The sequence below is a fragment of the Pongo pygmaeus genome, chromosome 21, assembly GCF_028885625.2.
Source record: "Pongo pygmaeus isolate AG05252 chromosome 21, NHGRI_mPonPyg2-v2.0_pri, whole genome shotgun sequence".
In the NCBI taxonomy this organism is placed as follows: domain Eukaryota; kingdom Metazoa; phylum Chordata; class Mammalia; order Primates; family Hominidae; genus Pongo; species Pongo pygmaeus.
Genome location: NC_072394.2, coordinates 16,872,984 through 16,886,889, shown reverse-complemented (window position 1 = coordinate 16,886,889; position 13,906 = coordinate 16,872,984).

The window sequence follows — 13,906 nt, the reverse complement described above, 5'->3', positions numbered from 1 at the left end:
TTGGCCCACAGCTCTTAATTCACTACAAGTGGCAGCTCACTTTTTTATTTTTCTGTACAGAAGACCAGTGTTTTTCAGAAAAAATATTGCTTCTGAAATAATAATTTTAGTATCAAAATTATTGTTAAAGTGCATGTATGCTCTTATCATATTTCAGACTCCACTTGATTGTTGCTTATATCTTTTCTACTTGACTTGTTGCCTCTCTGTTAAAAAAAAAAGTCTACCTAAATGTATGTGTGTTTGAAAAATCGTTAGCACTTCCCAAATAATCTATTCCAGTAAAACATAGGTCAGATTTCCTAGAATTACTAAAAAACAAAATGTGGAAACTAATGCTCAGGTATGAGGAGAAGGAAGAGGAGGAGAAAGAAGAAGGAAAGTGAAGGAGGAGAGGGAGGAAGGGAGAGAAGAAGAGGAGGAGAACAAATAGAAAGAGGAAGAACACAAAGATGAAGAGAGGAAGAACACAAAGATGAAGAAAGAAAGAAACAGGAGATGGAGAAGAAGGAGAAGGAAAAGGAGAAGAGGAGGGGGAAGGAGAAAAAAGGAAGAGAAAGACTTACAAGCCTTCTCTGAACCCACACATAACTAGTACTAGCAGCTAACATTCACCAAGCTTTGCAAGCTAGACATTGCTTTAAGCACTTTGCATGTATTGTCTCATACAATCCTCACCATCACTCCCTGAGCAGGTCCTAGGTTGTCATGTTATTACTTATGAGACAATCGAGTCTCAGAGGCTGATCTGCCCAAGGTCTCCCAGCTAACATATGGCAGCATCAGGATTTAAACTTGGATTGTCTGGCTCCAGAGGCCATGCCACCTCTTCCTCTCTGGGAAGAGGCCTCCATACTTGCTATTCCAATGTTCTTATTTCCCAGTCACACCCCACCATCTCCAAACTGTCCTCTAATCCCATTATTTCAATGAAATAGCCCCTGGGGGTCAGCAATAACCTCCCCATCACCAGGGTTATTATTGAGACCTTCTTGGACTTGAACTCTTGGTCATGTCTGATACAGCTGACCTCTATGGCCCTTTACTCTGGGTCACAGTTCTTTCCTGTTTTCCTCCTACTTCTCTGCTGACTCTTTCTGCCTCCTAACTTGAATAATTCCTAAGCCATCCATTAAAACTTGAGATTCTCAAGGTGTAGTCCCAGAGACAACTCCTTCTTTTTTCTATCTTATTTAATGATCTCACCTTAGAATCTAAGAATCAGATCATCTTATCTTTGCCCCAAGCTTCAATTGTCACATACACACAAATGGCACATACATATGTAGTTGCAACTCAGAATTCACACCTACATTCTGAGGTCCAGACCAAATATGTCCAAAAGCCTATCTGATAGTTCCTCCTGGATGTTGTGAAGATACTTCAAACTCGATCATCAAATTATGTATTGCTGAATCCCCAGAGCCTGCAACAATGCCTGACACATGGAAGACAATCAGTACATTCTTGTGGAATGACTTGATAAAGAAATGTATGAAATTCAATGTGTCCAAAACCAAATACATATTCTCCTATCCCAAAAAACTGGTCCTCTTCCAGCATTCTATCTTTAAGTGATACCACCTTTGTGAACCCTGTTTTCCTCTGTCATTTCAACACTGATGCCTCTTAATTTCATTTCCTAATTATGTTTCAGATCACTCCCCACTCTCTATTGCCACAGCCATCTGTCTATGCTATCTCTCTCTCTTCCTGGGCTACAGTACAGGTATTATTATACTAACAGGTAACCCACATTTACCACAGCATTTCCAATTTCTTTTCCACAAGACTGTCAGAGTGTTCCTTTCAGAAGATAAATTTGAAAATTTGTCAACAGAATTAGAACTCTTCAGGAGTTTTTGATTGTTCATGTAACCAGGACTCAGATCTCCTTAGCATGACCAATAAGACTCTGAGCTGCCTGTGTCTCCACACCAACTTGTTCTGGCAAACTTTAATTCCCTGTAGAAGCCAAGTTCTCTCCTGCTTGAAAACTTATTAAGTTGCTGCAGCCTAAAGCCCTCAGCATCCTCCATCATCGCACATCAGTGAGTTGATTCCCATTGATTCTTCTCTGATTTTCCAGAGTGGCTTCATCCTCTTATTAAAGCTATAAGTTGTCATATGACATTTATTTGTGTAATAGTTTAATGAATATCTTTCTTCTTCACTTGGCTGTAAACTCCATTAAGGTAGGGAGAGTCTTTTTTGCTTAATTTTATCTTTATTTCCTATCAATATGCCTGCTCAACACATAATTACTTGTATTATAATTATTACAGGAATGTATTGATAAGCAATTCATTTTTTAAAAGATGTACACCAAGACATAGGTTGAAAAGTTACTTTAGACTGGAGGAAGTGGCTCACATCTGTAATCCTAACAGTTTGGGAGGGCAAGGTGGGAAGATCACTTTAGTACAAGAGTTTGAGACCAGACTGGGCAACATAGTGAGACCTCATCTCTACCAATCAAAAGTAAACAAATTAGCCAGGCTTGGTGATGTGCACTTGTAGTCTCAGCTACTCGGGAGGCTGAGGTGGGAGGATTGCTTGAGCCCAGGAGGTCAAGGCTGCAGTGAACTGAGATCACACCACTGTACTCCAGCCTGGGTGACAGAGAAAAAAAATAAAAGAAAACAAAGCTACTTTAGTTTGAGAAATATAGAAAGGATATAGCAATCCCAGAAATAAAAAGTTTGTCTGTAAAGGTTAAAGCTTCCAGACTGAATTCCTTAATCTCCAAAAATAGTTTACACTAGACGACATTAAAATAATATGTTAGGCTTTGAGGGAAAAAAGTTCACCCAAAGAAATCTAGTAAAGCTATTGTTCAATACAAAGGAAAAAAGTTCACCGAAAGAAATCTAGTAAAGCTATTGTTCAATACAAAGGAAAAAAGTTCACCCAAAGAAATCTAGTAAAGCTATTGTTCAATACAGAGGCAATAGACAGTTTTCTTAAATATATGTGAGCAGACTCATAATGTTCACATCATTCATTTCTTACGACTTATTACATGCCTGCAGCATCTAAAGGCTGGAAAAAGGCAGAATAATCAGAGAAGCAAAAACACACAAAAAAAAGTAAAACGAAGTAATATACATAAAAGTTAACATGCCTTTCATCCTAGTAAATTTTAAAAAAGAAATTCATTGAAACAAAAAATAACTCTCAAGATAAAACCAAACCAAATCCCAACACACTTGAAACTAAATGATTAGAAAAGATTGCAAGATAAAATATAAGAGATCAAAGACCTAAATGTATCATCTAAAACTATAAAACTCAGAAGAAAAAATGAGAAAAGCTTCAAAACATTGGATTTGACAATGCGTTCTTTTGAAAACAAACAAACAAACAAAAAATAGATAATAGGACTACATCAAAATTTAAAACTTCCGTGCATCAAAGGATGCAATCAACAGAGCAAAAAGTCAACCCATGGAATGGGAGAAAATATCTATAAGTAGATATAAAATAAGTGGAGAATATTCATACTATAAAGGATGCCTAAAACGCGACATTAAAAACAAACAACCAGATTCAAAAATGGACAATGAACTTGAAAGGACATTTCTCCAGAGAAGATATACAAATGTCCAATAAGCATATGAAAAGATGATCAACATTACTAATTATTAGGGAAATGCAAATCAAAAGTAGTATGAGATACCACCTCACACCCACAAGGATGGAAACTGTAAAAAAATGGAAAATAACAGGTATTTGCAGAGATGTAGAGAAGTTGGAATTCTTGTGCATTGTTGGTGAGAATGTAAAATGGTACAGCCTTTGTGGCAGTATGGCAGATTCTTAACAAATTAAAAATAGAATTACCATATGATCCAGCATTTCTATTTCTGGGTGTATACCCAAAAGAATTGAAAGAAGAGACTTTAAGAGATCTTCATACACATATGTTCTTAGCAGCATTATTTAAATAGTCAAGAAGTGGAAGCAACTCAACTGTTCATTGACAAATGAGTAAATCATCAAAATGTGGCCTACAAACAATGGAAAATTACTCAGCCTTTTAAAGGAAGGAAATTCTGACACGTGATACAACATGAAAGAACTTTGAGAACATTATGCTATGTGAATTAAGCCAGTCACAAAAGGACAAATATTATATGATTCCACATAAGTGGAATCTTACATAAGATACCACTTACATAATATAGATGATATTATATAAGATATAAGGTACCTTATATAAGGTATCTTATATAAGATACCTAGAATAGTCAAATTCGTACAGACAGAAAACAGAATTGTGGTTTGCCATGGCATAGGTGGAGGGGGGAATGAGGAGTTATTGATAGGTATAGAGTTTCAGTTTTGCAAGATTAAGAGAGTTCTGGAGATCAGTGGCGGTGATGGACATGAATGTACTTAACACCAGTAAACTGTACACTTAAAAATGTTATGATGGTAAGTTTTATGCATAATTTACTACAAAGTTTTTTTAAAGAAGGGAAAAGATATATTTTGTAAATTGGAAGTAAAAACAAAGCTAGGGCCAATGAATGAATGTCAGGCAAATTTAAAAAATTATTTAAATTGGACAGAAAAGGCTGCTTTATCATCATTATACATTATTATACTGAGAGTCCTCTACTGTGAAGAGGAAACTATAAGGAATTTCTGTGCACCAGGTAACTTGGTATCAAAATATAGAAGCAAAAGTGGCAGAAATCACAAGGAGAAATGGAAAGAAACAGACCTTTAATTCCCAATCATGAGATTCTCAATGATGAGAATCTTAACACACCTTTTTGATTAGCAAATCAAGTCAATAAACATGATAAAAGATATACAAGATCTATTTTTCAGTTAAACTGAAGTGTAGTTTACATACGGTAAAATGCATAATGAATTTTTACGTATGTATATACTCATGTAATCTGCAACCATGTCAAGAAACATACAAAAGGTTTCCTTGGGCTCCTTAACCAGCCAATCTTCAGGGTATCTGTATTCTGACCTCTACCACCACGGATTAGCTTTAACTGCATTTCACTCTGGTCTGTATAGCTGTCTCTGTCTCACTTTTTTTCATAATATTTTTGAGATTCATTCATGTTTTATATATAATCAGTTTGTTCTTTCTTCCTCCCTCCTTCCCTCCTTCCCTCCTTCCCTTCTTCTCTCTCTCTCTCTCTCTCTTTCTTTGATGGAGCTCACTCTTGTTGCCCAGGCTGGAGTGCAATGGCACAATCTCAGCTCACCGCAACCTCTGCCTCCTGGATTCAAGTGATTCTCCTGTCTCAGTCTTCCATTTAGCTGGGATTACAGGCATGTGCCACCAAGCTTGGCTAATTTTGTATTTTTAGTAGAGATGGTGTTTCTCCATGTTGGTCAGGGTGGTCTCAGTTTGTTCATTTTTATAGTTGTCTAGTATCAATTGTATAAAGATAACACAGATTGTTTTATGTACGTCTTTGATATAGTTTGGCTGTATCACCACCCAAATCTCATGTCCTCACATTCCAAAACCAATTATGCCTTCCCAATAGTCCCCCAAAGTCTTTACTCGTTTCAGCATTAACTCAAAAGTCCACAGTTCAACATTTCATCTGGAACAAGGCAAGTCCCTTCTGCCTAGATTTTAAAGGATGTATGGAAATGCCTGGATGTCCTGGCAGAAGTTTGCTGCAGAGGCAGGGTTCTTATGGAGAACCTCTGCTAGGGCAGTGCAGAAGGGAAATGTGGATGGAGCCTCCACACAGAGTCCTTACTGGGACACCACCTAGTGGAGCTATGAGAAGAGGGCCACTGTCCTCCAGACCCCAGAATGTTATATCCACTGATGGCTTGCACCATGTGCCTGGAAATGCCACAGGTATTCAACACCAGCCTGTGAAAGCAGCTGGGAGGGAGGCTGCATCCTGCAAAACCAGACGGGCGGAGCTGCCCAAGATGATGGGAACCCACCTCTTGCATAAGCCTGACCTGGATGCGAGACATGGAGTCAAAGGATATCATTTTGGAGCTTTAAGATTTGACTGCCCTGCTGGATTTTGGACTTGCGTGGGGCTTGCAACCCTTTTGTTTTGAGCAATTTCTCCCATTGGGAATGGCTGTATTTACCCAATGCCTGTAAGAAGTAACTAACTTGCTTTTGATTTTACAGGCTTATAGGTGGAAGGGACTTGCCTTGTCTTAGATGAGACTTTGGACTGTGGACTTTTGAGTTAATGCTGAATTAATACTTTGGGGGACTGTTGGTAAGGCATGATTGATTTTGAAATGTGAGGACATGAGATTTGGGAGGGATCTGGTGTAGAATGATATGGTTTCACTGTCTCCCCACTGAAATCTCATCTTGAAATGTAACTCCCACAATTCCCATGTGTGACGGGAAGAATCTGGTGGGAGGTGATTGAATTATGGGGTTGGGTTTTTCCTGCACTGTTCTCCTCATAGTTAACAAGTGTCATGAGATCTGATGGCTTTAAATATGGGAGTTTCCTTGCACAGCTCTCTCTTTGCCTGCCACCATCCATGGAAAACATGACTTGCTCCTCCTTGCCTTCTGCCATGATTGTGAGACCTCCCTAGCCATGTGGAACTATAAGTCCCTTAAATATCTTTCTTTTGTAAATTGCTCAGTCTTGGGTATGTCTTTGTCAGCAGTGGGAAAACATACTAATACTGTCTTTTTGTGGATATATTTTTGTTTCATTTCTCTGGAGTAATATATAAAAGTCAAATGGCTGCCTTTCCTTGGAATATAGGGTACATATATATTTTTCTTTGTTAGAAACTGCAATACAGGTTTTCAAAGCATTGTTTCCATTTTAAACTCCCAACCAGCAACCCATATTTCCAGTTGCTCCACATCTTTGCAAACAAGTAGTATTATCTCTTTTTCAGCTGCTCCTCAATATATTTTAATTTGCATTTTCCTGATAAGTAAAATATTTGAATACCTTTTCATAGGCTTATTGGTCATGAAGATATTTTCTTGTTAAATATTTGTTCCAGTCTTTTTCCTTTTCTTAAAAATTAGGCTGTATGTCTTTCCTTATTGATTTATATTTCTTTAGCTATTCTTGAAAAATTTTTTCTCTAATATAAATGTGGAAAATATTTTGTCCAGCCTGTGGCTTGCCTTTCACCTTTTAAAGGCGTATTTTAATTACGAGGAATTTTTAAATATGATGAAGCCAAATTTACCAATTTGTGATCTTTTTTGTTTAGTGCATTTGCATCCTTTTCATGAAATCACTGCACAACCAAGTTGTGGAAGGCATTTTTCAATATTTTCCTCCAGAAGTTTTATGGGTTTAGTCTTCATGTTTAGAAACGTGATTCATTAATGTTTTACTTATTATAAGCAGTTGAGCCAAGAGGTATAAACATATGAAACTCCTACTTGAAAGAAAGGGAAACAAAAGTTTTATATAGCAATATAAAAAATATAAAATAATAAAATATAAAAATATATAAAAAATAAAATATAAAATGTTACTCTAAAGTAAAGAAAACTGCCTGAGTTTTCTTTGAAATTGGAGCACCACCTGACACTGTTTTGGGTCATGTGATGAAGTTAGAGCCTGCTGAGCCTTCCCCTGCCTGCTTTAAAAAAAAAAAAAAAAAACTTTTTTTCAGCTTTATTCAGGTGTGATTGACAAATAAAAATTTCATATATTTAGGGTGCAAAATGTGATGCTATATGTCTACATTGTGAAATGATTATTATAATCAGGGAAATTAGCATATTCACTACATCACATAATTACCTTTCTGTGGTGAGAAAATGTGATATCTACTCTCCCAACAAATTTTAAGTATATAACACATTATTAACTATAGTCACCATGCTGTACGTTAGCTCTCTAGTACTTATTCATCTTATAGCTGAAGATTTACACTCATTAATCAATATCTCAATTTTTCTGCCCAACCCCTGGTAACCACCATTCTACTCATTTTATTCTTTGTTACTATGAGTTCTTTTTATTTTAGATTCCACACATAAAAATATTATTCATTATTTGGCTTACTTCACTTAGGATAATGTCCATAATATCCCCAATGTTCATCCTTATGGTTGCAAATGGCAAGACTTTCTTTTTCTAAAGGCTGAATAATATTTCACTATATATATATATATATATATATATGCACACACACATATATCTCATATATATATATCAGATGTACATCTGATATATACATACCACATTTTATTTTTTTATTTTTTTAATTTTATTATTATTATACTTTAAGTTTTAGGGTACATGTGCACAATGTGCAGGTTTGTTACATATGCATACATGTGCCATGTTGGTGTGCTGCACCCATTAACACATCATTTAGCATTAGGTATATCTCCTAATGCTATCCCTCCCCCCTCTCCCCACCCCACAACAGTCCCCAGTGTGTGATGTTCCCCTTCCTGTGTCCATGTGTTCTCATTGTTCAATTCCCACCTATGAGTGAGAACATGCAGTGTTTGGTTTTTTGTCCTTCGATAGTTTGCTGAGAATGATGGTTTCCAGCTTCATCCATGTCCCCACAAAGGACATGAACTCATCATTTTTTATGGCTGCATAGTATTCCATGGTTTACATGTGCCACATTTTCTTAATCCAGTCTATCAGTGTTGGACATTTGGGTTGGTTCCAAGTATTTGCTATTGTGAATAGTGCCACAATAAACATATGTGTGCATGTGTCTTTATAGCAGCATGATTTATAATCCTGTGGATATATACCCAGTAATGGGATGGCTGGGTCAAATGGTATTTCTAGTTCTAGATCCCTGAGGAATTGCCACACTGACTTCCACAAGGGTTGAACTAGTTTACAGTCCCACCAACAGTGTAAAAGTGTTCCTATTTCTCCACATCCTCTCCAGCGCCTGTTGTTTCCTGACTTTTTAATGATCACCATTCTAACTGGTGTGAGATGGTATCTCATTGTGGTTTTGATTTGCATTTCTCTGATGGCCAGTGATGGTGAGCATTTTTTCATGTGTCTTTTGGCTGCATAAATGTCTTCTTTTGAGAAGTGTCTGTTCATATCCTTTGCACATTTGTTGATGGGGTTGTTTTCTTCTTGTAAATTTGTTTGAGATCATTGTAGATTCAGGATATTAGCCCTTTGTCAGATGAGTAGATTGCAAAAATTTTCTCCCATTTTGTAGGTTGCCTGTTCACTCTGATGGTAGTTTCTTTTGCTGTGCAGAAGCTCTTTAGCTTAATTAGATCCCATTTATCAATTTTGACTTTTGTTGACATTGCTTTTGATGTTTTAGATATGAAGTCCTTGCACATGCCCACGTCCTGAATGATATTGCCTAGGTTTTCTTCTAGGTTTTTTATGGTTTTAGGTCTAACATTTAAGTCTTTAATCCATCTTGAATTAATTTTTGTATAAGGTGTAAGGAAGGGATCCAGTTTCAGCTTTCTACATATGGCTAGCCAGTTTTCTCAGCACCATTTATTAAATAGGGAATCCTTTCCCCACTTCTTGTTTTTATCTGGTTTGTCAAAGATCAGATAGTTGTAGATATGTGGCATTATTTCTGAGGGCTCTGTTCTGTTCCATTGATCTATATCTCTGTTTTGGTACCAGTACCATGCTGTTTTGGTTACTGTAGCCTTATAGTATAGTTTGAAGTCAGGTAGCGTGATGCCTCCAGCTTTGTTCTCTTGGCTTAGGATTGACTTGGCAATATGGGCTCTTTTTTGATTCCATAAGAACTTTAAAGTAGTTTTTCCCAATTCTGTGAAGAAAATCATTGGTTGCTTGATGGGGATGGCATTGAATCTATAAATTACCTTGGGTAGTATGGCCATTTTCACAATATTGATTCTTCCTACACATGGGCATGGAATGTCCTTCCATTTGTTTTTATCTTCTTTTATTTCATTGAGCAGTGGTTTGTAGTTCTCCTTGAAGAGGTCCTTCACATCCCTTGTAAGTTGGATTCCTAGGTGTTTTATTCTCTTTGAAGCAATTGTGAATGGGAGTTCACTCATGATTTAGCTCTCTGTTTGTCTGTTATTGGTGTATAAGAATGCTTGTGATTTTCGCACATTGATTTTGTATCCTGAGACTTTCCCGAAGTTGCTTATCAGCTTAAGGAGATTTTGGGCTGAGATAATGGGGTTTTCTAGATATACAATCATGTCATCTGCAAACGGGGACAATTTGACTTCCTCTTTTCCTAATTGAATGCCTTTTATCCTTCTCCTGCCTAATTGCCCTGGCCAGAACTTCCAACACTATGTTGAATGGGAGTGGTGGGAGAGGGCATCCCTGTCTTGTGCCAGTTTTCAAAGGGAATGCTTCCAGTTTTTGTCCATTCAGTATGATATTGGCTGTGGGTTTGTCATAGATAGCTCTTATTATTTTGAGATACGTCCCATCAATACCTAATTTATTGAGAGTTTTTAGCATGAAGGGTCGTTGAATTTTGTCAAAGGCCTTTTCTGCATCTATTGAGATAATCATGTGGTTTTTGTCTTTGGTTCTGTTTATATGATGGATTATGTTTATTGATTTGCATATGTTGAAGCAGCCTTGCATCCCAGGGATGAAGCCAACTTGATCATGGTGGATAAGCTGTTTGATGTGCTGCTAGATTCGGTTTGCATTTTATTGAGGATTTTTGCATCAATGTTCATCAGGGATATTTGTCTAAAATTCTCTTTTTTTGTTGTGTCTCTGTCAGGCTTTGGTATCAGGATGATGCTGGCCTCATAAAATGAGTTAGGGAGGATTCCCTTTTTTTCTATTGATTGGAATAGTTTCAGAAGGAATGGTACCAGCTCCTCCTTGTACCTCTGGTAGAATTCGGCTGTGTAACCATCTGGTCCTGGACTTTTTTTCGTTGGTAAGCTATTAATTATTGCCTCAATTTCAGAGCCTGTTATTGGTCTATTCAGCAATTCAACTTCTTCCTGGTTTAGTCTTGGGAGGGTGTATGTGTTGAGGAATTTGTCCATTTCTTCTAGATTTTCTAGTTTATTTGTGTAGAGGTGTTTATAGTATTCTCTGATAGTAGTTTGTATTTCTGTGGGATCGGTGGTGATATCCCCTTTATCACTTTTTATTGCACCTATTTGATTCTTCTCTCTTTTCTTCTTTATTAGTCTTGCCAGCAGTCTATCAATTTTGTTGATCTTTTCAAAAAACCAGTTCCTGGATTCATTGATTTTTTGAAGGGTTTTTTGTGTCTCTATTTCCTTCAGTTCTGCTCTGGTCTTAGCTATTTCTTGCCTTCTGCTAGCTTTTGAATGTGTTTGCTCTTGCTTCTCTGGTTCTTTTACTTGTGATGTTAGGGTGTCAATTTTAGATCCTTCCTGCTTTCTCTTGTGGGCATTTAGTGCTATAAATTTCCCTCTACACACTGCTTTGAATGTGTCCCAGAGATTCTGGTATGTTGTGTCTTTGTTCTCATTGGTTTCAAAGAACATCTTTATTTCTACCTTCATTTTGTTATGTACCCAGTAGTCATTTAGGAGCAGGTTGTTCAGTTTCCATGTAGTTGAGTGGTTTTGAGTAAGTTTCTTAATCCTGAGTTCTAGTTTGATTGCACTGTGGTCTGAGAGACAGTTTGTTATAATTTCTGTTCTTTTACATTTGCTGAGGAGTGCTTTACTTCCAACTATGTGGTCAATTTTGGAATAGGTGTGGTGTGGTACTGAAAAGAAGGTATATTCTGTTGATTTAGGGTGGAGAGTTCTGTAGATATCTATTAGGTCCACTTGGTGCAGAGCTGAGTTCAATTCCTGGACATCCTGGTTAACTTTCTCCCTCGTTGGTCTGTCTAATGTTTACAGTGGGATGTTAAAGTCTCCCATTATTATTGTGTGGGAGTCTAGGTCTCTTTCTAGGTCTCTAAGGACTTGCTTTATGAATCTGGGTGCTCCTGTATTGGGTGCATATATATTTAGGGTAGTTTGCTCTTCTTGTTGAATTAATCCCTTTACCATTATGTAATGGCCTTCTTTGTCTCTTTTGATCTTTGTTGGTTTAAAGTCTGTTTTGTCAGAGACTAGGATTGCAATCCCTGCCTTTTTTGTTTTCCATTTGCTTGGTAGATCTTCCTCCATCCCTTTATTTTGAGCCTATGTGTGTCTCTGCACGTGAGATGGGTCTCCTGAATACAGCACACTGACGGGTCTTGACTGTTTATCCAATTTGCCAGTCTGTGTCTTTTCATTGGAGCATTTAGCCCATTTGCATTTAAGGTTAATATTTTTATGTGTGAATTTGATCCTGTCATTATGATGTTAGCTGGTTATTTTGCTCGTTATTTGATGCAGTTTCTTCCTAGCCTTGATGGTCTTTACATTTTGGCATGTTTTTGCAGTGGCTGGTACCGGTTGTTCCTTTCCATGTTTAGTGCTTCCTTCAGAAGCTCTTTTAGGGCAGTCCTGGTGGTGACAAAATCTCTCAGCATTTGCTTGTCTGTAAAGGATTTTATTTCTCCTTCACTTATGAAGCTTAGTTTGGCTGGATATGAAATTCTGGGTTGAAAATTCTTTTCTTTAAGAATGTTGAATATTGGCCCCCACTCTCTTCTGGCTTGTAGAGTTTCTGCCGAGAGATGCACTGTTAGTCTGATGGGCTTCCCTTTGAGTGTAACCCGACCTTTCTCTCTGGCTGCCCTTAACATTTTTTCCTTCATTTCAACTTTGGTGAATCTGATAATTATGTTTCCTTTTAGTTGCTTTTCTTGAGGAGTATCTTTGTGGTGTTCTCTGTGTTTCCTGAATCTGAATGTTGGCCTGCCTTGCTAGATTGGGGAAGTTCTCCTGGATAGTATCCTGCAGAGTGTTTTCCAACTTGGTTCCATTCTCCCTGTCACTTTCAGGTACACCAATCAGATGTAGATTTGTTTTTTCACATAGTCTCATATTTCTTGGAGGCTTTGTTCATTTCTTTTTATTCTTTTTTCTCTAAACGTCTCTTCTCACTTCATTTCATTCATTTGATCTTCCATCACTGATACCCTTTCTTCCAGTTGATCAAATCATCTACTGAGGCTTGTGCATTCATCACATAGTTCTCGTGCCAAGGTTTTCAGCTCCATCAGGTCCTTTAAGGACTTCTCTGCATTGGTTATTCTAGTTAGCCATTTGTCTAACCTTTTTTCAAGGCTTTTAACTTATTTGCCATGGGTTTGAACTTCCTCCTTTAGCTAGGAGTAGTTTGATCATCTTAAGCCTTCTTCTCTCAACTTGTCAAAGTCATTCTCTGTCCAGCTTTGTTCCATTGCTGGTGAGGAGCTGTGTTCCTTTGGAGGAGGAGAGGTGCTCTGATTTTTAGAATTTTCAGTTTTTCTGTTCTGTTTTCCCCCATCTTTGTGGTTTCATCTACCTTTGGTCTTTGATGATGGTGACTTACAGATGGGGTTTTGGTGTGGATGTCCTTTCTGTTAGTTTTCCTTCTAACATCAGGACCCTCAGCTGCAGGTCTGTTGGAATTTGCTGGAGGTCCACTCCAGACCCCGTTTGCCTGAGTATCACCAGTGGAGGCTGCAGAACAGCAGATATTGGTGAACAGCAATTGTTGCTGCCTAATCATTCCTCTGGAATTTTTGTCTCAGAGGAGTATCCGGCTGTATGAGGTGTCAGTCTGCCCCTACGGGGGGGGTGGGGTGCCTCCCAGTTAGGCTACTTGGGAGTCAGAGACCCACTTGAGGAGGCAGTCTGTCCATTCTCAGATCTCAAGCTGCAAGCTGGGAGAACCACTACTCTCTTCAAAGCTGTCAGACAGGGACATTTAAGTCTGCAGAGGTTTCTGCTTCCTTTTGTTCGGCTATGCCCTGCCCCCAGAGGTGGAGTCTACAGAGGCAGACAGGCCTCCTTGAGCTGCAGTGGGCTCCACCCAGTTCAAGCTTCCTGGCCGCTTTGTTTACCTACTCAAGCCTCAGCAAT